We start from the raw sequence: 25662 nt of genomic DNA on the forward strand, positions 1-25662 counted from the left end.
CTCAGCACCTGGAGCTGCCTGGGCCAGCACTCCCAGCCCCCCGAAACCCAGCCCAGAGCGTCCTCTGGGTTTTGTCCCTCAGCGTTGCTTCCCTGCATCCGCCTCCTTCGCTGCACTCACTGCTGTGGCCGTGGCCGTGGCGAGGCCTGCCTGGCTGAGGTCTGAGCCTCTCTCTGTTGCCGTGGCATTCCAGCTCCTACAGGGCGAGCCGACTGCCCAGCCCTGCGTGGGGACAGCAGCTCAGGCTGGGCTGATCCCAGCATCTGTGAGGTGGCAGGGAAGGCCCGCGTCCTGACTGCAGAGGCTGAGGGGGAGCCACACCCCTCGGGGTGGGGACACTGAGATGACGACAGTGTTCCGAGCCGTGGGCCGCTGCTGCCTGGCGTGGGGAAGGGAATGTCCACTTGAGTTACGGCCTTGCCACTGGAACCCGGTCCCACCCTCCACCCTCTTGCTGTGTGTGCCTTCGCAGTGAGGGCCCTGAGCTGTGGCCTGTGCTCCCGGACGGGCTGGGCGTAAAGAGCCCCCCGGGCCTCCCACTGCAGGACGGGGCGCCTTCTCCCTCCAGCGGGTGCCATGGACGCAGCGCTGCTTCTCACACGGCTGTCAGCTCAGTGGCCGTCAGAGCGGGCAGGTGAGGAGGAAGCGCGGCAGTGATGGCGTGCTTGGCGCAGGGCCTGTGACGTGCAGCTGTGACAGCGTGTCCCCTGTGGTGCTGAGCCCCAGGGTGGGTGCAGGAGGGCGCCCTGCGGAGAGCAGAGTGCTGGGCCCTCTGTTGGGGTGCCCTGTCAGCCAGGCCTCTCTGCTGGCGGTGGAGCTGGGGACACTGCAGGCCAGGCCATGGCAAGGCTGCATTTCCTGTGGCTCGGCCCACAGTCTACTGTCCTGCCGACTCTGCTAGGATGGGTGCGGGCTCCATGGAGGGTCCTGGACAGGACGGGCTCCTGCAGGGGCGGGCTGCTCTGCTCCGCTGGAAGGGGTGCTCCCTAGTGAGTGGAGCGGGCCCTGTCGGGGATCCGGCTCAGGTGCCTCACTGGAGACCAGGGGTGCTGACGGCGGGCCAGGGCAGGGGTGTTTGCCGCGCCTCTGCCCGTGCTGGGCTCCGTGCTCCGTGCTCCGGGCCGCAGGCAGGCGCCACCTGAACTGTGGTGTGGACGGTGCACAGCGGAGGACCTCCGCCCCACCCGGTCACACAGCCAGGGCGTCCTCGGGACGGGGCTCGAACCCTGGCCGTCTGTCTGCGGAGCTCCGGTGGCTGGTTTGAGGGTGGAGCCCACACCCCTGAAGAGTGCTTGGGCGGCCGTGCCCCTGTCCTCTGCTCCCGTGGACGCCTCAGGCTGCCTCCCCGGGGAGGTGGAAGCAGTGAGCCTGGGGGAACGCTGGCCTGTGTCCAGGGGCTGCTCTCTGGGTGCCGGTCTGCCTGGCCGGCCTGGCGGGCTCTCCCAGCCTGACGGCCCTGTGCAGCAGTCCCCACGGGCCACCGGTCGCCCAGAGGCCCCGGCAGCTCTGGGCTGTGCCGGTCGCTGCGTTTGCCCCCTCGGCTGTGGGGTCTCAGAGGAGCCCTGGGCCTCAGCTTGTCGGAGGGTGAGGAACCCCGAGAGCCTCGGCCTGGCCGCTCCTCTGTGCTGCCTCCCTCGGTGCTGGGCTCCGGGTGGCATTTGGGGGACTGTCTCCGAGGAGGCGGTGCCCGTGGCTGGCGTGTTCCTGGCATGGCCAGGGGGGCTGGTTTCTCGGCCGCTTCCCGGGGGCGAGTGAAGAGCGGCAGGCCGGTCGTGATTCTGTTGGTCTGGAGCGCGGGGCTGCGCGCTCACCCACCAAGGAGTGTCACCGGCCCGGCCCCGTGTCCCGGGGTCTGTGTGAGTGGCCGTGCTCCCAGCTGCTGAGCCCAGCAGGGCCAGGAGGCACCCAGATGCCTGAGGGCTGGTCCTGCCCCGCGTCTGGAGGGTTTCACCTGCGCCCGACTGCAGCCGAGGCCGGGAGTCTCCTTTCTCGGCCCCGCTCTGGGCTCCAGCCTCGGCCCCCACCCAGCAGCTTGGGGCCCCTGGGTGTTAATCAGCCTTTCTCGGCCTCGCCTGTCACGGTGACGGTGGTGACAGCTGGCACCCGGGTGTCGGGAGAGTTCAGTCAGAATCTTCCGTGCGGCGCTGGGCCTGCTGCCGGCACAGGAGGCCTTGTTAGCGCTAACGAGCATCGCGGATGGCTGCTGCCCGCGTTTCTGAGTGACTGGGAGGCGTGAGCTGGGCCCCGCGGCGGTGAGCGCTCCAGTGAGCTTGTTGGGGCCAGAAGCCCAGCAGCGGTGTAACTGGTGGGCACCTGGGAAAGGGAGCAGGTGAGGGTTGCTGTGGATCGGAAGTGGCAGGCGAGGGAAAAGGCAGGGGCGAGGCTGTGGTGAGGGCCTAGGAAGGGGGTCTCCTCTGCTTTGGCAGGAGCGCAGGGCGTGACGGCACAGGGCCCGGGATTCCGTTTGCGACATGATGACGTTAAGCCCTTTAGACCCACAGTGATGACGGGCGGGGGGTGGGCCATTGAGTGCAGTCAGGTGCCAGTGGGCGCCGTGTCCTGGCAGGTGGCGAGGATGCACCTGGAGAGGCTGCTGCCCCCACGCAGCAGGGGAGGGCGGGTCTGCGCCGGCCACGCCTCCTGACCTTGACCCTGACCCAGGGACTGTGGGTGCTGCGGGTGGAGCCGGCTCTGGTGCTCGGCTCCCCGACGCTAGCAGAAGTGATTTCCTCTGATTTGGGTTCTCTTCTGACCTCGTGCCCTCACCCTGTCCCTTCTCAGCGGATGGAACTGCCTGATTCTGGACTGTGTGCGTTTACCATTGTGCTCCTGTCAGCTGGGCCCGCCCGCCTGGCCACATGGAGGCCACACTCCAGGCAGACGCTGCCCTGGGCCCCGCCGCCCGCTCTGCTGTGTGTGCGGGCCGTGCGGGTGGTGGCGTGTGCTCCCTCCTCACGGCTGTGGGCGCTCTGCCCCCAGGTGCCCATGAATCCATACCCTCTTCTGTCACTTACAGTTTTCCTTCAGACAAGTAAGAACCAGTGTCGCTGTGTCCACTCTGGCTCTCTGTGCCACCTCCTCCATGAACCTGCCTGAGGGAACCCTGCTGGCCAGAAATGAATCGGCCATTCCTTCCCAGCCCCCGTGGCTCCGCCCTCCGTGGAAGCAGACCCCACTTGGGTCGAAAGCCCTGGCTTCTGCCTCTGCCCCCTGCAGCCCCTCTTAGCCGAGTTCCCCCTTCTGCTCTGGGCCTCCTGCTTGGCCCGTCCCCTGACACGGCACAAACCCTGCCGGGCTGCCTCCCCCGGCAGCGTCCCCCATCAGGTCCCGCTGAGCTCAGATCCCTTAGGCGGCCTTAGCTGACTCCGTAACGCAGGCTTCCCCAGGGCACGTGGTGCTGTGCCGTTCCGTTTTCTCCAGTAGGTGCTTATGGTTCTCCTTGTCTCCGTAAGGTTTGGGGTGGTGTCCACCACTGTGGTTCTGGCCAGAGCACCGCCCGGCCACGCGGCAGCCACTCGGGGGCACGGGGGCTGAGTGCAGGCGGCCGCTCGCCCCGTGTCTGCTGGGCATGAGTGACCCCGGCTCTGGGTGCAGGCGTGAACCTGCTCCTCACTCGCTCCCTCTCTTTCCCACCCCCGGTTAAACCACAAGGAGATGATCTTGGCTCCAGTGCACACCCAGATCCAACACCGGTCCTTCCCTGCCGGTCCTCATCTTTCCTCTGACCCCATGGCCACTCTGACCGCTCGCCCTGCTTCTACCTTTGTCCCCTGGGTTGGCCTCTGCCCAGCATCGTCTGCACCTGGGTCCCCCAGTCACAGAGTGGCCATGTCACTTGGGTGCACAGAACCTTCCGGGGTCTTTTGTCTCGGTCGCATTCAGCGGTGACTGCCCTTGCCCCCAGCATCAGGACTGGGGCAGGCGGGCTCCCTTCAGGGTGACTGGAGGAGGGATTGGTGCTCCCACTCCTTCCCCTGCATTTCTTCCTCAGCCCCCGCCCCCCGAGTGTGCTTCCTGTGTGCCCAGGTGCGCAGCAGTGGAGGAGGAGGAGTTGGCACCTTCGATTGCCTGCTGGCTGCCTGGCACCCATCTCCTGGCTCCTGCACCCATCCCGTCCTTGGCTGCGCCTCACACTGCGGCAGGCCCGTGGCTCAGAGCCGTGCGCACAGCGTCCCGCCAGGGAGTGAACTTGGCTGTTTTGCTTTAGACCCAGGTGATGCGTTACCTGACTTGCCAGCAAAAGGCACTTGGGAAGGCTGCCGCCCAGGCTGACGGGGCCACACTGGCAGCTGGGCTCCCAGGGCCGCGTCCCTCTGAGCAGGCAGGCGGCTCAGCCAGGTTCATGCTTGCGGTGACCCGCACCTTGGAGAGGGTCCGACGGGTAGAGGCGGAGTGGGATTAAAGACCAAGAGACAGGGTTGGGAGGACTGGCACAAGGCACCAGCACCAGCACCAGTACCAGCAACTTTATTCTTTACACACACTGCTTTATATGTAAGCTGTGGCTGGTCATGCTTCATAGATCACTGCTAGGACTTGGCCCATTATAGGGAAGTAGCAGATTGTTACAGGCTGGGCAAGACTGGGCAAGCTTTGTCTAGATCCATCTATGTTTGACAGTTACTATGACAATCAGGTTATGTTTTAGTAAATGCACTTTTAGCCACCGAGGTCGTGCCTCGGTCAAGCCTTGTCTAGTTCCACTTTGCTGCAAACTCTAATAAGGCCTTAAACCTTTCCTGAGCTTTGACCTTAAAACCTTCCAGGATTGACATAGGGTAGAGTCCAGGGCTTTGCCGTGTCCTCTGGTCAGCTTAGACTTTGCCAGCAGCATGACGGTCCCCAACACATGCTCTGAAAAGGCATGTTTTCTGCCTGTGGTTTCGTGAACCTGGGTGCCGTGCCGGCGGCGTGCGGGGTGGTGTGTGGGGCAGGGCTGGCGTGGCACACGCACACGCACGAGCACGTGTCACCCTCGCAGGAGCCCTAGGACGCGAAGGGGTTTGTGCGGCGGGAGAGAGGCGTTCATTTTGTGGCTACAGAGCCGGCCGGGGAGCAGTTCTTAGAAGTGCCCTCTAATCAGACCTGCCCAGAACTGGGACGCTCTCCGAAACAGAAGCAGGGACGCCCCGGTGCCCCAGGCAAGACGCCCGCGAGTGGGGCTGCTTGCCCCGAGGCCCGGCCTGCCTGCCGCGTGGCCGGCTGTCTGACAGGTACCCGCAGTCACCTTTCCAGCCTCAGTGCGTGGGGGGCCTGTGGGCTGTCCGTGTCCTGCTCCCACGCTGCCTGCTGGGACCGTGGGGCGTGGCCTGTCTGCTGGGTGCAGGCGCCTGTGTGGGGCGGAGGAGGCCAGGTTCTCCAGGACGCCAGCCTCTGCAGAGGGCCGGCCGCCCAGGGCTGCGCGTCTCTGTCTCCAAAGGGGCTCTGCCTCGCGGTGGTGGTCACGCAGCCTGAGCACCCCCGGCCCGCAGCGGGCGCCGCCTCCATCAGCTTTGCCCGTCGAGGGGCTCCTGTTCTGTGGGACACTCGGTGGTCTCCCGCCCGTGCCTGGTGCCTGGTGCCTGGTGCCTGGTGCCCAGTGCCCCTGCGGACGGGCTTCTCAGGAGTCGGGTTTGTCGCCCTCCCTCCTCCATGGCAAGGAGCACCTGCAGGTGGCTCCCGAAGCTCCCCTGAGGCCACCCAGGGCCAGCCTTTCTGGGTGAGGTCTGCGTGAGGTGTGGGCCCCGCTCGGTGGCCAGGGGAGTGACTCCGGAACCTGCTCAGGCCTGCCCTTCCTGCTGGTTCTGCAGCCTCCTTCCTTCTTGCTGGGAGGGACCCTGGCCTGTCAGTCGGCCTGCAGTGCCGCGTGTGGACAGGAGGTGGAGCCGCAGCCCTGGAAGCCGCTCTGCTCACTCCTCAGGCCTCCTGCCGGGCTTCCCAGGGGAGTGCTGTCGCCCAGCCTGTACATTTGGTGGCCAGTTAGAGTGGGCGGCGGGGTGGGGTGGGGGTGGGGGGGGATGAGTGGCTGTCTCTCCCAGGTGCTTCCTTGGCAATCGCTCTTCCCTCCCCTCCCCTCCCCACCCCTCCCCCGTCTTCCCCTCCCCTCCCCTCCTCTACTCTCCCCTCCCCTCCCCTCCCCTGCCTTCCCCTTCCCTGCCCTCCCTTCCCCTCCCCTCCCTGTGCTGGGGAGACGCTCCAAGCGCCCCACACTGCACCTTGTGGGGGCACAGACCCTCCCGCTGCCGGGTCCAGCATGGCTCTGAGACCTGTTGGAGTTGCTCTCATTTTCCAGACTAACCGTCTGGTTTTGTCCCTGACACCAAGGCCCCGTCACCCCGAGAGAGAATCCAGTCCATCTTGGGGCCCAGTGGGACCAGCACCTGCAGTGCTTGTGTGACTTTGGAAGGGGGTGTAGATGAGCAGCTGTGGGGGGAGAGAGGGCCCCAGGCCTGGGCTGTGCCCTGTGAGGGCAGCGCTTCTCCCTGGCGCGTGCCGAGCGGAGACCAGGGCGAGTGGATAGCGTTGCGCCGTGGACACTCGGGTGTTTCATTCCCAAAGGTGAGTGCGGAGCGTGGCTCCCGCATGGGCAAGGACTGCTTGGCTCCCCTCCTTTCTGCCGTGTGGTCCGATGGCCACAAAGCCCAGCGCCTGCCCGCGGTCACACGCAGCACCCGCTGCCCGTCAACATGGGCCTGGTCAGCAGGTCTCGGGAGGGAAGGGTCTGCAGGTGCTGCCGCCGTCTGGGACCCGATGTGGGCGCCGGGAGGCACCGTGGGGCTCGGGCTCTTGCTCTGTTCATGGACAGTGGCCGGGCCACTCCTCTTCGCATCCAGAAGCCCCCTGAAGCCCTGGCTCCGCTGGTCGGGGTCGGGGTCCTGAGCCTCGGGCTGTGGGGCCTCACTTCTGGCCCCGCCACAGGCCAGCCAGCTGCCAGCCGAGGTCTTTGGCTGACCTCTGACCCAGCAGGTAGCTGTGTGCTCGAGGCTCTGGAGACTGCTTACCTGCTCTGTCTCCTGGGACACAGCCCATCCTTGCAGGGCACACGGCCCTGGCCGGGCTGAGAGGTGAGCTCGCTGCCTGGGGCCTTCACCACACTGCTGAGGGCGGGAGTGGCCGGTGGCGGAGGGGGCACTGGCACTGGCAGAGGCACTAGGGTTGGTCCCTGTGGCTGGAGGTGGCTGAGAGGTGGCGGCAGGCTCCTGGGCCGGCCTTCCGGCGAGGGCTCCTCCACATGCCACCAGCCATCCCGGCTCCTCCAGCAACTGAGCTGCCATTAATATTTCACACCCAGACTGCTTCCCCGTGCTTTCATTTCCATATTTAAAATGGCATTTACATATTCATGGGCCTTTTCAATAAGTTTTTATTGTTGAGGGATGTGGAAGTGGATAACATGTGAAACTCCCGTTAGTCAAGCACTGGGATCCAAGTCATCCCCCAATGAAATCGGTTCCTAAGCGGTTAGTCTGTAGCAGTTGCTGTAGGAAAGTGACTCCGGAAGCCAGCGTGTCCAGGTTCCCGTGGCTGTCCTTGCCCCTCAGCATGCGGACACTGGGCGGCGGCCTGCGCGGCACACTGGGAGGCCTGTCACTCTCGGTTTCTCCTGGCGGGGACCCTGATGTCCACTGTGCACTGGGGACCACGACCCCACTTCCTTGGTGACGGCGGGACTGGTGTGAGAGGTGGCTGGGTCCTTCCCTGGGCACCAGGTGCCTCTTGTAGGCGCATTCAAGCTGTTTCCAGGAGTTTGCCGGACTCCCTCCCTCCTTCCTCTGTGGTCACTTTGGCCTCCCCTCGCCCCTGCACATGCAGAGCCAGACAGTGGCCGGGCCGGGCGGGTGGTCCTGAGCAGGCACGGCCCATGGACCATGGCCGCGGCCAGTGCGTCAGGACAGGGAGGGCTTCAGGCCCCCAGGGACGCAGGCGTGGGGGGCTGCTGTGCCGTGCCGTGCGTGGCAGGGAGCAGATAGGGGACTGAAGGGTCCAAGTGCTAGAGCACAAACTGGGAGGGCCTTGGAGCCCCAGGAGACAGGCCAGAAGGAAGAGCTGCGCTCAGGGCTGCACGCTGGGTGGAGGGGTCACCCTGCCGGGCAGAGCTTCTGGTCGGGAGGCTGTGCAGAGCTCAACACCCAGTGTTTCACGACCTCCGCGGCCTCTCTGAGCAGCACAGGGAACCGTGGACACATAGAAGACAAAAGGAGAAACTTGAAAGTTTATGTGGCAGAAAACACTATAAAAGAGTCAAGTTGGTGTAGTCTTTCCTTTTTTAGTAATCTTTAAATATTTTTTTAAAATATGTTGATGTTTATTTCAGAGAGGGAGAGGGAGATAGAAACAATGAAGAGAGAGAATCATTGATTGGCTGCCTCCTACGTGCCCTCTACTGGGGATCGAGTCCAAAACCTGGCATGTGCGCTGAGCCACACAGATCTGGCTCTTGAAATATTTTACTGTGTATTTGTGCCCTACCTTCCGTTGTCGCTGCCCGGGCGTCCCCGCACTGCTCTGCTTTCCCCGGGGCCCGAGGGAAGGGTGTGCTGAGGCCGGGGTGGGGGGTGTGGGGGTGTGGGGGGGGGACTGACAGCTGCCCTCAGGGAGCCGCCTGCCCTGCCTGGGTGGTCGGCCTTCATAGAAGAGGCACAGCTGCCGGGTGCGGGAGGCAGCAGGCGCGGGCCTGGCTGACCTTCGGTGTGGCAGTGACTTCCAGATTCAGCATCCAAAGCACAATCTGTGAAAGGAAGGGTGGTAGCTGAATTCATGAAGATGGTAAACTGTGGCTGTGAGAGAGGCCACGAGGAGAACGAGCAGGCAAGCCCGCACTGGGGAAAGCCCTGGCAGAGCACGGCTGGGGAAGGACTGGTGCCCAGGCCACAGAGCGCTCGCAGAACTCAGCGGGAAGAAAGCAGCTCACCAGTAAGAGCAGTTAAACCGCGGCAGCAGATCTGAACAGACAGCGCGCCAAGGAAGGCACGGGGTGGCCAATAAGTACACGAGAACATGCACCTGTGTCCGCAGGGCATGCACGTGAGAGCCACAGCGAGGCCCTGCAGGCACGGACAGCCCTGAGTGCCGGCAGGGCCTCCCTCACCGCTGGAGGGGGCAGAGGGTGCAGCCACTCTGGATGACAGCTTGCTAGTTTCTTACAAACTAGACATACTTTTGCCATTTGGTTCGCTAATTACATTCCGTGATATTTACCCAAAAGATGTGAAAGCTTACGTCCACAAAAACCTGCACACAGATGCTTCAGCTTTTCCCGTCGTCACAAAACTTGGAAATACCCAAGCAGTCCTTCCGGAGGTGGTGGGTGGACAGACGGTGGTCCCGCAGACGGTGGGACACTACCCAGCACCAAAGAGACATGAGCTGTCAGCCACGAGCAGACATGAGGGGCCGCGGACGCACGTGCCTAAATGATGGAAGCCCGTCTGAAAGGCTGTGTGTGGAGTGAGTCCAAGTCCAGGACGTTCTGGGGGAGCCGGAGCATGGAGATAGGAGGACGGCGGCTGCCAGGGGGAGGGGGGAGGGGGGAGCAGGCGGAGCACAGAGTGTTCAGGCATTGGATATGCTCTGCAGGGCACAGGAATGGTGGACCGTGACATCACACATCTGGAAATTTGTAGAACCCACAAGGGCAAAAAGTGACCCTTCATGTGAACTGTGGGCTTCAGTTAGTGATGTGTCAATACTGGCCCTACATGGTGGCAGATGGACCGCCTGACCCAGACTGCTCATCGCAGGGAGCGGGACCCACCCACCGGGAGGAGGGGCCTAGAGGAAGCTCCCCCGCCTCAGACTCGGGCACAGGCAGGTGGGCGGCCCTCTCTCCAGCCCATCCGCTCTCCTGCGGCATGGACAGGAGGGGACAGGAGGGGAGGGCTGCCCAGAGCGGCCCAGTCCCCTCTGTATGTCGGCCTGGGCACGCTTCCTCACCAGCTCCGTTAGGGTCCCGCGCGCCCTGGTGTCCTGGCGCTCATTCCGGCTGGGGTTTCAGGTGGGCGTGGCCAGCCCCGAGTCCTGTTTCCATGGGAGGCCGGTGCGGAAGTGGGGAAGTGGGGTTGGCATCAGACGATAAGGAGGCCCCTAGGAGGTAGGGGGACAGGCGGGGACACACCTGGCTGCTGGCTGGCCTCCGTGAGCAAGCTGTGCAGACCCTGGGGAAGGAGAGTTGGAACTTTGAGTTTTAAATTGGCTTAAACTCCTCTCTGTTGAGCAGTCTGTCTGTTCGTCTGCCCCTGTTGGGAGCCGTGGGCTGCAGTGTTCTCTCATCCTGTGCTCCGCTGGTTTTATTGTCTTTTCATATTTTCTTGCCATAAATGTAACAGATTTTATTGTGTTTAGACCGTTTTTAATACAGCCTCTTGTGAAAGCCAGGGAAGCCCGGGTTCTGCCGTGGCAGCCTCAGAGCACGGTCCTTCCTTCCCGGGGTAGCATCTGGGCCAGGGCTGCTTGGAACCTTCCCAGAATGCCCCCGGCCCGCTGGCCCCAGTGAGCTGCTGTGACCGGCCAGCAGTGGGGCCACCGAGGCCTGTGCCCTTTCAGAAGCTCCCAGTGCCCCGGGGAGTGGGACACGCCTGTGCCGGCTCACGTTGGAGAGCCCTCGGGTCCTGGGGGCGAGGGGACTGGCTCCCAGGCAGGCCTTGCGCCTCCTCTCTGGGCGTCCCGGCCACCTGGGTTAGCCCGAGTGTTTCCCAGCTCCGTGCTCTCAGTCGCCGTGGGTGGGCTGTGTCTGAGGGCGGCCACCCCGCCTGAGGCAGCACGAAGGAAGGAGCCCCACGCTAGGGCTGCAGTGGGGGCTCCGTGCTCCCCTGCAGGCGGCTGTGACGCTGCACCAGCAGGTGCCGCCCAGGGCCTGTCCCAGGTGAGCTGCTCCCTGGGGACGTTCTGTGGCAGTTTTATGATTTAATATCTTTTCTGTGTGTAATTTACTCCATAATCTACCTTCGTTTCAGATCTCCCTTAGAAGTTAGCCTGTGCTGCTTGTGGCAGGCCGTGCCCTCGAGGCGCCGGGCGTTGGTAGTGTCTCTGCCAGCAGCTCGGGGCTCCTGGCTGTGCCCGGGCCTCGGCGTGGTCAGCCCGGTGGAGTTGCGGTCCAGCCCACACACCCAGATGCCCGCTGTGGGAGGGGGTTGCAGCCCCGGCCACAGGGGGGCTCAGGAGAGGGAAATGTGTCTGGTGGGCTGGGGCCTGGCATTGGGGCCTCACTCGGGGGCTGGACCTCGGACGCGAAGCAGCATCCGCTGGACTGGCACGTGGTCCCTGGGCCTTGGGCGGAGCCTGTGGTGCCCCATGGAGGCCGCCTGCTGACTCGGGAGGCTGCTTGGAGATGGAGGGTCAGTGGGTGGCAGCTGCTCTAAGGTCAGACGCCCTGGGCTCACCCTCACAGGGTCTTCCCTCCGCTGTGGCCTGATCCTGACAAGACGGTGGAGGCAGGGCGCTGGGAGCCCCTCTGCCGTGGTGGCTGCAGCGGCCCCGGGGCGGCTTCCAGCCAGGGGCGCGGCGTGAGCTCCGGTCGCCCTGCAGCCTCTCCGTGGACCACCTCGTCTGCGTGCGAAAAGTCACTGCCTGTTTGACCGCCGGGGGCCGCGGGGGCTGCGTCCGCTCTGCTTGTCTTCCTCTCGTCAGGGAGATGCGTGTGTCTGCCCGGCCATCTCTGCAGACCCCGGAGGCCTGGGGCGGCCCGTCTCCTCCGGGAGAGGAAGGCGGAGGCTTCGGGTCTGGAGTTGTGTTTGAGGCGGTTTCCTCGGCGCCCTGTCATCGGAGGCAGAGAGCGGGTCTCGGGGGGAGGGAGGGAACAAGAGGTCCTGCAGGGAGAAGCCTTCCGTTCTCCACCCGGGTAAGACCCTTGGGTTTCCACAGTCAGACCGACCGGCCCTCGCCTGTGCGGGCACCTGCTCTGCCCTGCCCTGCATGTTGTCGCGAGGGGGCGGGGGGGGGGGGGGCAGGCCTGTCGCCGAGAGGGGGCCGCTCAGCCCTGCTCTACTGGCCGCGTCCCCACTGGCTCTGGGCCTAGAAAGGAGGTGAAAGCACTGCCTGCTGTCAGATCCAGTCTCGCCGTCCGCAAGGGCCTCCCCTGAGAGCTCGGGGCGGAGGGGGGGGGGGGGGGGGCGGGATATGCCGCTTCTGCTGGGCGCCCGGCGGGCAGCAGCTCTCTTCCCTCCGCCTCGGTCCTCGCACCTCTGAGCAGTCGCCCTTGGAGACGAGGCTGAGAGAGTGCGTGCCCCCCCCCCCCCCCCCGTTGGCACCCTCGGTTTCCCTCTCGCTCCCACATAAGCTTACCCCTGACCAGAGTGCATTTCAGCTTGTGTGAGGGCCCGTGGTCGCCTCTGGGGTGATGGTGGGTGTTCCGGCTGCAGCCCTGGGAGCAGGCCGGGCAGAGTGACCATGCAGGGCCCCTGTTGGCCCGGCCTGGTGATGGTCGAGGCTGCAGGCCACACCCGAGTCCTCCGTGACAGAGGGTCAGGTGTCCTGTGGCTCCCAGCTCATCCACCGCCAGACGTGACCTGAGAGGCTCCAGGCAGGGCCTGAGGACGGGGGGCTGAGCAGGTGGCTCCCACCAGAGGCTCTGGAGCCCGAGCAGTCAGCGAGCTGCTCTCCAGCCTTTTCTCGAACCCTGTCCTCGTGGTTGCCTTTTGTGGGTGCACCGTTCCTGACGAGCAGCCTCCGGGGAGCCTGTGGCCTCTCCCACCCCCAGCCCGAGGGCCAGTGTGGCCTCCAGACGTGTGAGCAGAGCCATGGTGGGCGCACAGGGCTCCGGTGGCAGGAGGCATCGCGCTGGCTGACGACAAACCAGCTCGGTCACTGGCCTGGGCTGGGGACTGTAGGGCACAGAGTGAGGAACCATCTGGCCTCGGAGCCAGAGGCTGGGAACGGTTGGGGCTGCTCCCGCACCTCCCAGGGCACGAGCGCCAGCCGAGCCGCTGGTCTTTGCCCCAAACCAGAGGCTGAGTGGAGGGTGGAGGGCGCCTCAGTGCCTCCTGCTGCAGGTGGAGCTGATTGAAGTGCACTCACTTACCTGCGCCTGCGAGTGCCAGCGCCCGACGGAGCCGGAGGGAGTCTGAGGGTGAGGCTCTTGCTCAAGGTCACCCAGCCTGCAGGGGGTGCGAGGCTCAGTGCCCGCAGTGTCCTGAGGGCAGTGGGTTCACCCTCCAGACTGCGCTTCCCCGCAGGCCTTTCTCTTGGCCCAGCTCCTTGGGAGGTGGCGCTGAGGGCCAGGGCCCCGCCTGCTGCGCAGGCCCATCCCCAGAGCGGAGCAGGCCCTGTAGGCAGAGGTGCCCTGTATGGAGGGCTGCAGAGCCCTCCCCCGGCCCGTTCCTGCCAGCTCCCTCCCTCAGGAGACCCTGTGGGCACGTCAGCCCCCCAGCAGGGGTGCAGGCTGACCCCCTCCCTCCCCCCGTGTGTGCACCCCAGCCCGGCGCTCTCCTCTCTCCTCTGTGAGCTGTTGCTTCCTTATTGGAGCTCAGGGTCTGTCCCAGGCATGAGCCTGTCCGCTTCCCGGTCCTGCAGGGCTCCCAGGACAGGCCGCCGCCTCCGACTGCCGTCTGCAGCCCCTGGCCTGTCGCAGTGCCCAGGGCGGGCGCGGGCAGTGAGTGACTCACCCCGCTCCACCGGAAGTGGCAGCTACACGGTCCCCTCTCCCGCCTGGCGGAGCTGTGTCCAGCGTGAGTGGCCTGTCTCCGGGCAGAGCCACAGGCCCAGCGGCTACACGGTCCCCTCTCCCGCCTGGCGGAGCTGTGTCCAGCGTGAGGGGCCTGTCTCCGGGCAGAGCCACAGGCCCAGCGGCTACACGGTCCCCTCTCCCGCCTGGCGGAGCTGTGTCCAGCGTGAGGGGCCTGTCTCCGGGCAGAGCCACAGGCCCAGCGGCTACACGGTCCCCTCTCCCGCCTGGCGGAGCTGTGTCCAGCGTGAGGGGCCTTTCTCCGGGCAGAGCCACAGGCCCAGCGGCTGCACGGTCCCCTCTCCCGCCCGGCAGAGCTGTGTCCAGCGTGAGGGGCCTGTCTCCGGGCAGAGCCACAGGCCCAGCGGCTACACGGTCCCCTCTCCCGCCTGGCGGAGCTGTGTCCAGCGTGAGGGGCCTTTCTCCGGGCAGAGCCACAGGCCCAGCGGCTGCACGGTCCCCTCTCCCGCCCGGCAGAGCTGTGTCCAGCGTGAGTGGCCTGTCTCCGGGCAGAGCCACAGGCCCAGCGGCTGCACGGTCCCCTCTCCCGCCCGGCGGAGCTGTGTCCAGCGTGAGTGGCCTGTCTCCGGGCAGAGCCACAGGCCCAGCGGCTGCACGGTCCCCTCTCCCGCCCGGCGGAGCTGTGTCCAGCGTGAGGGGCCTGTCTCCGGGCAGAGCCACAGGCCCAGCGGCTGGTGCTGAGCGGCCGCTTCTTAGAAGCTGAGTGCTGGCTCGCTTTCAAGTGGATGCTTTGCGCTGACTCGTCAGGTAGCCTGTCTTCCTGAGCTTTGAGGCTGGACCGATGTCAGGACTCCTTCTTGCTTGTCTCCTGAGTTCATGTCAGGAGCTGCCAGAGAAACACCAGCAACCACTGGAGAGGAAGCACGCGGGCGCTCGCACCGCCAGCCCCGGGGTCTGAGGACGCCCCTGCTCCGTCTGGGGGGGCGGTTCATCGCCTCCCACGTGAGGCTCAGAACCCTCAGCCACCCCTCGCCCACGGCACACCGGGCCATGAGCGCACAGGCACCCAGCTACCCAGTCCCCAAGGCCATGTCTGAGAGCTCGCAGGGCCTGAGGGCGCGGGGCTCTCTGACACGGGCACAGCGCCTGGCCCGGAGACGGATACCTGGTGCGGGTGGGAGACTGACAGGAGGGCAGCCTGGCTGGCGTCACCACCTCCCACCCGCTTCCTGCCTGTTGCCTGGGTGAGTGCCCAGGGGAGGCGGCCTCCGTCCCTGCCCCAGGTGTGCCTGTTCTGCCCTCTCAGCGCCTCTCCCTCTCCACTCCCCTGCCCGTGTTCCCACCTTGCGCCGCGGGGCCGGGAAGCTGCTGGGCTCTGAGACCCGGGCCTGTACCGGCCGTGGCGGCTGCCGAGCACGTGACGTGCTGCCCTGCTTGACCTCTGCCGGCTTCCTCGGTTGAGAGGCCTGCTCACCGGGCCCCCAGCTCGCTTTTCCTTGTGGTCACCATCACATCTCGGGGCCTCCACAGCCGGGCCGTTTTGTTGGCAGCCCTGCCCTGCTGTGTCCGGTCTCACTCTTATTTGCTCCCTGCGATTCTGGCCGCTCCCCCCCCCCCCCCCCCCGTCTCTTCTCTCTCGGCAGCTCCAGGAGATGGCAGGTGAGCGGGCTGCCGCTGACCTTCTCCCTCTTCGTAGGTGGGTTCGCGACGTCCCACGGGTACAGGCAGGCAGTCTGGCCTGGCGCTGGCCTCCATCCTCAGGGCAGGCGGACCTCCCACAGGCCCTTCTCCAGGCTCCTTGTGGCAGGTGGGGTCGTTGGGGTCGAGTTCAGTGCACACAGCGCAGCTCTGCGTCCAGGTCTCTCCACACATGGCTCAGTCAGGGGGTCTTCAGAGCCCTTGAACCTGGAAGAGCTTCAGAGGGGCAGGCCGGTGCTTGGGCCTGACCAGCAGGCCCTGTCCATGGTCCCTGCGTGGGGCTGTGGCTGGGGCCATGGTCTGACCTTGTCAGCTGCTCATAGCAGGACATCCTGGGCAGGTCAGCATGGGACTGCCCGCCTGCACCAGTGGCCCAGGTCCAGCGGGCGCACCATCCACCTGCTTCCCTGTGGCGGCCTCATGGGCCAGTCGAGGAGCTTCGTCTGGTTTCTGGCGGCTTCTTGGGGGGCTCGGCCCCTGAGTGACTACCTGGTGGGACTGGTGTGTGAGTGGCTGGTGGCCACATGGGTTCCTTTTGTCCAAGAGCTGGCTCCACTTTGACATGGAGCTGGAGTTGGCCCTGAGAGAAGGCAACTGAGCATGTGCTCAGAGACGGGGCTCACCCCGCTGCACCCCAGGAGCCAGCAGATCCTTGGTTCATGGACACTCAGCCGAGGGGTGCTGGGGTCCCACCCCAGCAGGTCCAGGGGTTCCCAAAGGTGTAGACGGAGTCGGCGAAGAAGGAATGACACGGAGACAGCGTTCAGTTGATCAGCAGCCTAGCCAGGATCTCTAGCAGTTCTGGTCAGGATCTCCAGCAAAGTTCTGGTTAGGATCTCCAGCCAGGTTCTGTGTCTATGTTCTCTTGCTAGGTTCTGTCCAGGTTCTCCAGCCAGGTTCAGTCACCAGGTTCTAGTCAGGTTCTCTTGCCATGTTCTATCCAGGTTCTGTAGCCAGGTTCTGTCTCTAGGTTCTTCAGCCAGGTTCTCTCGCTAGGTTCTGTCTCTAGGTTCTGTGGCCAGTTTCTGTCCAGGATCTTTTGCCATGTTCTCTCCAGCGAAGTTCTTCTGTCTCTAGGTTCTGTGTAGGTTATGTGTCTAGGTTCTGTGTCTAGATTCTGTGTCCTGTTGTCTTGTTACATCTGTATTTATACCAGTTGATTCCAATCCTATCAATCTCTATTCCAAAGGTTAGGGCGTTTCTTATTTCCATTCCAGGGAGTAAAGATTATGTAGCTTAAGCATGATTGTTCGTAGTTAAAGTGATTAATTACCCGCCTGGCACTTAGTTAAGGGGTTTTATCCCCTCCCTAACTTCAGGGGAAAATCCCTACCTGGGGAAACAACCTTTCTCAGAGAGATGACCTTGGTTAAAACACATAGTGCCAAGAAGGTGAGCAAACATATTAAGAACAGTATGCCATATATGCCAGGTCCCTTGAAACAGCAAGACTGGACCGGCTCCCGGCAGAGGGGCAAGGAGCCTGGTCTAGAACCTGCCCGGCAGGCGGCACCTCCGTCCTAGGGTCTGGGTGCCCGTGAGCACCGGGCTCTGCAGCACGGGTCCCAGGCCCCTGTGGGTGCCGTGCTTCCCAGCGTGGGAAGGTGGCCCACAGCCCGTCCTGCCCTGAGGTCTGTCTCCAGGCCGGGCTGCGCTCACCCCCCACCCTTCCTGAGCGTGCACTCAGCTCCTCGGCGTCCACCTGCGCCTTAATGGAGGGCCGCGCGGGGGCCGGGCTCTCTTAGAGCAACTAAAAGCTTTTCCCGAGAAACAAAGGTGCTGACTAATTGGTGGGTTCATTTCTTTATTTCTGGGCATGAATGGTAAACAGCTTTGCTTCTCGGCTCAGCGGGAGCAGATTGGGAGCGTTTGCCTGATTGATCCTTACCTGCAGGGACGTGTGCTGGAGGGATCTATCGATTTAGCACCTCCCGCCAAACCCACTCTGAAACAGGCTTAATTGCCTCAGACCAGCTTCCTGCGGCAGCGGGCCGTCCCCCTCGCTCAGCGCCGCCCTTGGATGGAGGTGTCTCCGGTGCGTCCTTGAGCCAGGCGCCTGCTGGCCTGGCTTCCTGGGCCCAGAGACCCGGACCACCCGGGGGAGGGGAGGGTGGCCGTTTCTGGTTGTAGAGGAGGGAGCCTGCCCCCACCCACGGGAGCAAACAGTACGTCCGCTCTGTGGGCTGGAGGATCAGGGTCAACCTCAGTCACAGAGAACCGGGGGCGAAACCAGTGCCCCCCACCTCTCCACTGCACCCCCCGTGTCTGCACTGTGCCCCTGTCTCGCGCTGCGCCCCCCCCCCTCCGCCCCCGATTTCACTGGCTGGCAGGCTTTCCCGCAGCGGCCAGTGAGCACTGGTGGCAGGAGCTCGGTCCTGGTGGCGCCACTGAATGGCACTTGGTTCCCGGGAGTGAAACGGACACGGTTTCAGAGGTGGGTTTGGGTCTTGTTTTCCGTTTGTTTTGTTATTGTTAATCCTCACCTGAGGGTGTTTTTCCCATTGCTTTTTCGAGAGAGTGGGAGGGAGGGAGGGAGTGGGGAAAGAGAGGAAGAGAAAAACATCTGTGAGAGAGACACGTGGATTGGTTGCCTCCCGCACTCACCCCGACTGTGGCTGGGGATCAACCCTGCAACCCAGGTGTGTGCCTTGACCGGGAGTCAAACCTGCACACTCTTGGTGCTCAGGCCGGCGCTCTAACCACGGAGCCACCAGCCAGAGCCCATGGTCTTGTGTTATATGCTCACCCAGTGGCCAGGCCCCGCCTGGAGCAGCCCTGGAGACACGGGTGCTGGAGTGTGCGTGTCGGAGCGGCTGTCCTGTCCTTCACCAGCTGGGCCGCTGGCGACTCCGTCTCTTCATCAGAGCACGGCCAGACCTCCGCGGAGCTCGGGTTGGGGTTGCCCTCCACACATGGGGAGGGCCTGCACCTCCACGTGATCAGCACCTGCTTTGTGGCTCCGGGGCCCAGTGGTGAGATTGCTAGAACACGCTCCCTGCGCTTCCTGGGTGTGGGGTGCAGGGAGGGCCTGCAGGCAGGTCTGTGTGCACAGCTTGGGGTTTCCAAGGTGCATGCCAGTGTGACCCGCAGCCCGAGGCCGGGAGCACCCACCCTGAGGCCCCAGGTGCTGCCAGCCTGTGCCCGCTCCGGAGAGTGGGTGTGTCTTGTTCCTCATGTAATTGTCCAATTAAAAATGAAAACAACAGCGAGTCCTCCTTCCCCCACATTTTAGGTGACGTGTGACGTCAGCCAGTCTTCCCTCCAGTCTCACCCACGGGGGGCGCTACGTTGAACAATGGAGGCTTTTCCCCAGGCCGGCGTCTCAGCTGCGATCTGAGGGTGTCTGTGTCTTTGCCCGTCTGTCTGCATGGGTTCGGGGAGGGTCCCTGCGGCCCGGCCAGTGGCCAGCAGGTGGCTCTCTGGGGTGGAGCTCACAGGCCCCAGGGAGGTGACACTCAGCAGTCACTCTGGGGCCCAGAGATGTCCTCGCGCTCTGGTGCCTGCTGTCTGCGCGGGCCCTCCGGCTCTGCACCTCTGCCAGCTCGGCTCTAGGCTGCCCGGATCCCAGCACAGTCCCACGCCCGGGCCCGGGCCCTCCACGCTGCAGAGCCGCTTACCCTGCCCGGGGTGCCCGGGACCGTGCCAGACCTGGCGGAGTGAGGCGGGAGGGTAAGTGCCCTGGGCTCTGCGGCCCACATGGGGGCTTGTTTGCAGCCTCCTCCCACCCTCTCCCTCGGAGCCAGAGCGCCCTGTGCGCTGGAGAGCAGCGTGCTATCCCTCCGGCACCCTCCTCGCCTGCACGCCTGTGAAAGCAGCCTGCTCATTGGCTCATGGGACAAAGTCGCAGGAAACCTCACAACTGGCGGGACCCTCAGGTCACACTGTTGGGTCTGGTCCTGCAGATGCGCTGTGGTCCCTGCCCGCGGGGCCTGTGGTCACTGCTCGTCCACTCCCCCTGCGAGGCCCTGACGCGCACCGTGCACCGTGCGCACCTGTCTTGTGTGGCTTCGAGCTCGTCCGGTGGGGCGGCACCTCATGCGTCTTCCCGCGGGGCCCTGTGCCCCTGCGGTGCCCCTGGCTGCTCGGCCTCGAGCAGACCTGCTGCAGTGTCGGGTGAGCAGGGAGACCCTCCACAAACCCGGGGTCCTTGTCCCCCTCCGGCCGCCTCGGGCCCGCCCGGCACTCCCGGAGAGGCGGTGTGAGGCCGCTCAGCACCGTGTGTCCCCCACCCGCTGTGCCTGCTCCCCAGATGTGTTCCTGTTGGCACATCTTTCCTGGAATGTGCAGCCAAGATCATTATCATGTTTTGTTTTATAAAAACCCGGCTTGTGTTGTTGGGGAAACAGCTCTGGGAGACGCCGCTCCACACGGAGGCGGCTTCTGAGAGACTCAGGCCCGGCACCGAGCGCCGAGGGGGGCACCCGCCTCCGCTCCAGGCCCGACACACTCTGAGCGCCTTCCTCCTGTGCGCTCGCTGACGGCGGCACCTGTGCCCAGTCCCCTGCCCTATGGGCAGTGGCCTGTCTTGCTGGTCACTGAGCAGCCTCCATGCCCTGGGCGCACAGGACTCTGCCCCGTGTCCCACCCGCTCTCAGCTGGGCTGCCCGCCCTCTAGACCTGAGGCCCCTCAGGGGACAGGCGCTCCTTGTCTGCTGTTCAGGGCCTGCTCCTTGCACGCGCCCGTGGTGACGTGGGTTTTGGGTGGGTGGGGGCCTGGGACAGGCAGCGGGAGTGGTGGGCCTGGCCTCTCTACCTCAGACCGGCTGTCTTGACTGTGGGCGAGCGACTGGATGTGCCGGAGCCCCTTTCCAACTTAGGGTGCTCTTCCCTTTCTCACCCAAGATCAGTGCAGAGTGTGCGGTGGACATGGCGGGGGAGGGGAGAGGTGTGTGGTGGACACGGGGTGAGGTGTGTGCGGTAGACACGGGGGAGGGGGGCGGGGGGGACATGGAGGGGCGGGGGTGAGGTGTGCAGTGGACACGGGGTGAGGTGTGTGCGGTGGACACGGGGGGGCGGGGGGTGAGGTCCCTCCCCGTGTGTGCTGCACCTCTGTTCCTCTTGATTTTACTCTTTCCTCTGAAGTCTGGGCCCCCCGCGCCCTGGGTGCTTCGCACTGAAAGTCTGCCTTTTCCCTTTCAGGCCACCGTGTCCGGCAGCCTTTCTTCCCTCTGGTGGAGGAGAGGCTCAAGGACCTGGCGGTCGTGTGGGTGGAAGTGTGCGTGCTCTGCGGCGGGGGGGGGGGGGGGGGGGGGGGTGGCGGGGGGGTGACAAGCTCTCCCGGTGGCGTGCGCCCACCTCTTCCCAGGCGGCGCCTCCCAGGTGGAGAGTCTCGTGCAGAAACTGTGCCATCAGGAGACCTGGAAGCGCCTGGAGCACCCGCGTCGCCTGAAGCAATGGCTCCTTCGGCGCCATGACTCTCACTGGGGGCGGGAGCGGCCTCTGAGATCCACCAGTGCCTGCGCTGTGCATGGGAAGAGGCGCTCATGGCCGCAGCCGAGTGGCTCAGGGCCGGACCCCGGCGGCCGTGCCGATAGGAGCTGACGCCCGCGTGAACAGCGGCGATGGGCCTGCTGCCGGAGAGGCCTGCCTGGCTCATGGAGGCCTCAGGACGCCAGGGAGTGGGGAGGGTCTCAGGCGTCCATCGCAGGCCGGTCCCCGACGCGCACTCTGGCAGCTGGCGGAGGTGTCAGGGCTGAGGCACTGTTTCGGGGGGTGGGGTGTTGGACACACGGTGCGGGTTGGTGAGGGAGCCTTGGAAGGAAGACGGTGGCATAACCTGCAGACATTCCTGCTGCTTCCAGCCCAGAGGGGACACCTCCGGGACTTGGCACGCTGCGGCCTGTGACCGTCACTGTCCTTCCACCCTGGGCTCGGTGACCCCTGCTCGCCACTCTGTCGTTGCCCCGACCCGGCACCATGCAACAGGGGGCAGCTGTGGTCGCCAATTGCAGCGTGTGTGTGCGTGTGTATGTGCGTGTGTGTATGTGTATATACGTGTATGTGTGTATGCATGTGTGCGTATGTGCGCACGTGTGTGTGTGTGTGGAATAGCCAGTGAGTGGCCACAGAGCAGCATCAATGTGTCCTGAGATGAGAATCTAGTTCCTAAATTACATGGTGAGCAGATGGCCCAAAATAGCACTCGTAATGGCAACATTCAATTAGTGAGTTTAAAAACGTACATTATTGCAACACCCTCCTGGCTTTCTTTAGAGGTTTCTAAATATAGCGCTGTAAGAACATAGAAGTGTTTCCAAGCGCTTAGGCCCACACGCGGGCGGCCGAGGGCTCTGTTTGCGCTCCGGGGCTGGAGCAGGGGCAGGAAGTGGACAGTGAGGCCGTGGCTGTCCCCGTCCCCTCCCCCAGGGCCCCAGGCAGGGCAAACGTTACGTTTCCTTCATGGTGCTCGCTCATAAAACCCCTCTTTCTGCACCTAATCCTGGGTGTGCCTCCAGTGGCCAGGCGGGCAGCTTAAGCTGAGGCATGGGGGCGCTGCCCATCTTCACCCCCAGGGCCTGCGCAGCTCTGGGGCAGAGCTTGCGGCGCCTTCAAGGTGGCAAGGGAGGTGCCAGAGCAGAGCTAGGTCCTCCTCTGTGGGACTTGCAGTCCAGCTGTCGGGGGCTCAGCCGGGGGGCAGGTGTGGGGGCAGATGTGGGGGGCAGGGGTCCAAGGAGCCTCCAGCGGCTGGGCTGAAGCCCCCACTTGGTGGTGCCTGCCTGGTGTCCTGGTAGCCCTGTGTGTCCCAGCAGCTGGCACACACAACGTGGGGAGAAGGGTGGCATTCGATGGGGCAGCCTTCCCCTCAGGCGGGGGGCCCCACTGTGTGTGCCCGGGAGGAAGGCCGGGCTAGCAGCTCCCCCGCTGTGTGTGCCCGGGAGGAAGGCCGGGCCAGCAGCTCCCCGCTGTGTGTGCCCGGGAGGAAGGCCGGGCCAGCAGCTCCCCGCTGTGTGTGCCCGGGAGGAAGGCCTGGCTAGCAGCTCCCTGTGGTGTGTGCCCGGGAGGAAGGCCGGGCTAGCAGCTCCCCCGCTGTGTGTGCCCGGGAGGAGGGAGGAAGGCCGGGCCAGCAGCTCCCCCGCAGTGTGTGCCCGGGAGGAAGGCTGGGCCAGCAGCTCCCCCGCAGTGTGTGCCCGGGAGGAAGGCCGGGCCAGCAGCTCCCCCTGGCCCCCCGCTGTGTGTGCCCCGGAGGAAGGCCGGGCCAGCAGCTCCCCCGCGGTGTGTGCCTGGGAGGAAGGCCTGGCTAGCAGCTCCCTGTGGTGTGTGCCCGGGAGGAAGGCCGGGCCAGCAGCTCCCCGCTGTGTGTGCCCGGGAGGAAGGCCGGGCCAGCAGCTCCCCCGCGGTGTGTGCCTGGGAGGAAGGCCTGGCTAGCAGCTCCCTGTGGTGTGTGCCCGGGAGGAAGGCCGGGCTAGTAGCTCCCCCGCTGTGTGTGCCCGGGAGGAAGGCCGGGCCAGCAGCTCCCCCGCAGTGTGTGCCCGGGAGGAAGGCCGGGCCAGCAGCTCCCCGCTGTGTGTGCCCGGGAGGAAGGCCTGGCTAGCAGCTCCCTGTGGTGTGTGCCCGGGAGGAAGGCCGGGCCAGCAGCTCCCTGTGGTGTGTGCCCGGGAGGAAGGCCGGGCCAGCAGCTCCCTGCAGTGTGTGCCCAGGAGCAAGGCCGGGCCAGCAGCTCCCCGCGGTGTGTGCCCAGGAGCAAGGCCGGGCCAGCAGCTCCCCGTGCGCACACCCTTGTGCACCCTTGTTTCCGCTCTGGAGACAGGAAAGTTCTCTCCACTCAGAGAGCCAGGGCCGGCCCAGCTGCTAGGCCCGGCCGGGGAGGCGGGCGCCTGTGACCAGCGTTTGGGAGGCTCTGCAGACCTTCCCAGCGGCCCCACAAAGCGCTGAGCCCTCAGCACAGATGTTCATTTGAAAATGGAAAGTCCAATAGCCGGAAGCAGCCTGGGAAGACAACGCCCATAGCCAGCCAGACAAGGGGGAAGCTGTGTGAGTGTCACTTAAATAACTTTTTATTTTAAATAAAGTTTTACACTGAAAAAGTGTCATTTGAAAGGCGCTCATCTTCTCCCTGCGCCGAGGGAACATCTGCGCTCATTCTGCGGATGAATGGCGCGGATGGCGGAGCGCTCCGGTAATTGCGCTCGCGCTGACACAATGCCGCCGCGCCGGCTCCGCAGACCATGGGCTCGGCTGTACGGAGGTGTCGCTGTACGTGATGAAAATCTCCTGCATCTGCTTTTATTTTAAAACGATCCATTCTGGGGATTTATTTGGTCAGCACTTTACAAATAGGCATCTCTGAGCCCCTGGATGGGGCAGCTTGTCCCTCTGCGCCAGGTAAGCTGGCAGGGCACCTCGCAGCCGGGCATCCTGTGCAGGACACACCCGGTGGCCGTGGCCCGGAGGCAGCCCTTGCCCGTGACCCGCCCAGACACGTCCCAGGACTCGCAGCCGAGTGTCGGTACTGCTCACCCCCCTTTCCTGGCCGGCGGCGAGGGTGCTCGTGTGGGGCCGAGAGCCCTGGACAGGCCCCTTGGCAGCTTCGGCCCGTGTCCTCACTGGTGGGGAAACGGGACCCAGTGTGGGTGCGCTCCCTGGGGGTGAAGTCGGCCTGTGAGCCGCCCCTGTTTCCCTGAGTCCAATCCATGCGGTCGACAGAGCTGTTGGGCTTTCAGCATCTTGAATGTGTTTACCGAGTGGCAGGGCCCGCGGGTGTGTGTGGGAGGGGGTGGACGCTTCACAGTGGGGGGCCCAGTGTGCCAGCACCTCCAGGACAGCAGAGAAAGGATGGACACTCAAACAGAGGGGGGCAAGTTGCATATTTTTTCTGGGAACCAACTGTAGACGCCATAGAGGGCCGGGCCGGGAAAGCTGTGGGTGTGGCCCCGGGTGCTGAGAGGTCAGCTCCGGGACGCTGCTGCTGAGGAGACCACCAGGCTGGACACGGGACCCAAGGGAGGCCCTCCTCTGCTCCCCTTCCTGTCTTGCGTCTGCTCCTGAGGTTCGGGGTGTGTGGGGGGGGTGGCGCGCTGTGGAGGGTCAGAGCTGGGAGGAGGGGAAGGGAAAGGCTGGCCAGCCACACCCCACTGCCCTGCGGGCCCTGACCTCCCAGGCATGAGCTGGGCGGGAGTGCAGGTGGAGAGGAGGGGTCTGTAAGGTGACGCTGCTGGCGCCTTCCTGCTGGAACACGGCTGCTCTTGACCCTGAGTCTGGAGGATGGTTTCCTACAGGAGGTGGCCCGTAGGGGCGGAGGGGCGGGCTGGTGCTGCGGGTGATCTTGGGGTCGTGGGGGGAGAGGCGGGGGTTTCAGCTTGTCGAGTGACTGACATCTGCAGGGACCAGTCCCTTCTCAGTGTGGGGCCCGGAGCGTGGGCTCGGGACAGCCCAGGCTTCACTCCACAGGCTGCTCCATCCCAGCCCTGCCCCGCAGCCCGGCCTGGATCTCAGCCCTGCAGCCCAGCGGGCCTGCGCTTCTCTTGTCTCTCATCCCTTCTTCACAGGGCAGCCGGGAACTGTCGGAAGCCTGTCTTGGGCTTCATGGCCACCCCGCCGAGGCCTCTGTGCCACTCCTTCCTGCCAGGACCCTCTCCCCACAGGACACGCTGTGCACCTCCTGTGCCCACCTGGCAGGGCTCTGGGCAGAGGCTGGCTCCGCTCGGGCGGGCTGCATGTCACTCGCTGGCTCGGTGCTGGGGGAGGGAGTGGCCTCTGTCCCTGCTCCCCGGCGGAGCCCATGCTGTGGTGTGAAGACTGCATGGCTCCCAGGACTTGTCATGTGCACTGCGTGGGTGGGGAGGGGGCAGCCAGAGTGGGAGCTGGGTGATGTGTGTGCCCGTGCAAGCTGGCTCCCCTGTGCTGGGATCATTCCCGTGGGACTTGGCGGTGTCAGGACGAGGCATGTAATACAGTCTACAGCAGTTATGCGCTTAGAGCAAAGGCATTTAAACCGGGGAGCTGGCTGGGGAACCTCGTAGAAACACGTGTGGACTCCTGCCCTCTCCCCAGAGAGTGTGGTGCCATGAGGGTCCTGGCCGCGCCACGCCCTGGCCTGTCCTCAGCCAGCGTGACGGGCGCTTGGAGAGCTCGCTGCCACCCTCGCCTTTGTCCTGGCTCCCACCCGATTTGGAAATCCAACCACAGGACTTGAGTGGCAGGTGTGGCCGGTCACGCCTCGACCGGAGCATTCCCTGTCCACTGGAGCCCGCTTGCCGCGGGGCTGGAGCGCACCTGGCGTAGGGCTGGTTGGCAGGCGCGGGCTGCGTGTCTGATTTTCTGCTCCCCACGCCTGGGGTGACAGCTGTGGTCAGGACCCGGTGCATGGAGGCCGCCAGCCGTGCTCTCCACACCGTGTTCCCAGAGTCAGGCACCACCTGTGACTGTCG

The 25662-nt window shown here is 64.8% G+C and overlaps 1 protein-coding gene across 3 annotated transcripts in view; it reads left to right on the forward strand.

Moving 5' to 3' along the window:
- MAD1L1 (mitotic arrest deficient 1 like 1) overlaps positions 1-25662 on the forward strand; it is a 145896-nt gene that overhangs the window by 39484 nt on the left and 80750 nt on the right. The window lies entirely within an intron of this gene.

This window comes from Myotis nattereri (genome assembly GCF_964212035.1).
Source record: "Myotis nattereri genome assembly, chromosome: 5".
Classification (NCBI taxonomy): domain Eukaryota; kingdom Metazoa; phylum Chordata; class Mammalia; order Chiroptera; family Vespertilionidae; genus Myotis; species Myotis nattereri.